Source organism: Pogona vitticeps, chromosome 5 (assembly GCF_051106095.1).
Source record: "Pogona vitticeps strain Pit_001003342236 chromosome 5, PviZW2.1, whole genome shotgun sequence".
NCBI lineage: Eukaryota > Metazoa > Chordata > Lepidosauria > Squamata > Agamidae > Pogona > Pogona vitticeps.
Genome location: NC_135787.1, coordinates 168,082,501 through 168,083,503, shown reverse-complemented (window position 1 = coordinate 168,083,503; position 1,003 = coordinate 168,082,501).

Sequence of the window (1,003 nt, the reverse complement as noted above, 5' to 3'; positions counted from 1 at the left end):
CCAGCCTCCCACAGTAATACCTTTTAAAAGAGATGGTGAAGGGGTGTGTGCCTCCCTCTTTATTTAACAAAACTTTCTTTGCTAAGTTATCTTTGCCACACCTCTTGAAGGGCAACCCACTACTTACTCTCTCTTTACCTTTTCACCTCTGCCTGCCCTGGTTATAATGTGGAGTTTATGGTGTAATTATATCAGACACATCTGAAATAGCCCACCTTATCGCCAGGCTGATTACACTTAACAAGGCATAAACTCCTTCCCTCGCTCTCTGCCAGGAGTCCAATTTTAAGCTCTAATTGTTTTATAGGCCCTTTGCACTCAGAGGAAGGGGCGGGAAACAGAGAGGACAGGAAAATGGTGGCTATTTACATACATTGTGCAAGACACATTTGTCAACTGCCTTTCTGCGCAACAACACCCCCCTTGTCAAAAGGCACTTAAATGACTGGGATTAACACCAAACAGGGAATGTGAATCATTAACTTCTGGGAGTATTGATCATGCCAGAGACAGCATTGTTGCCAGTGACTGCTATATATGATGGACATTTTCCTTGGCCTTTTTGAAGGGTGTGTTTGCATTTTTTTTTTTTTAACCGTAAAATCACTCTTTTGAGCTAGTGCTCTAAGAAGCCACTGGGCTAGCGTATTCTCAGAGTTGTAGTGTCTTCACTACAAAAAGTAACTTTTCCAAGGTCTTATTTTCATTTCTTTAGTGATACTACTATCATATTGGTAGTACTACCCTAGAGCAGACCTCTTAAATTATTTGGTCAACACTTACGTAAATTATGTTGAATACAACAGGTCTCCTCTAACTGGAATTAACAGGATATAGGCCTGGTTTCTAGCAATTGAACCTGTGGCAGAAGTGTTGCTATTCATATAGACCAGTCTTCTTCATATTAATAGCCTGCCAATGTATTGAACTGCAACTTTACCATCTGTAGCCTGATTGGGCTCCAAATTGGAGCCCAACTGGAGAGCACCAAATTGGAAAAAGC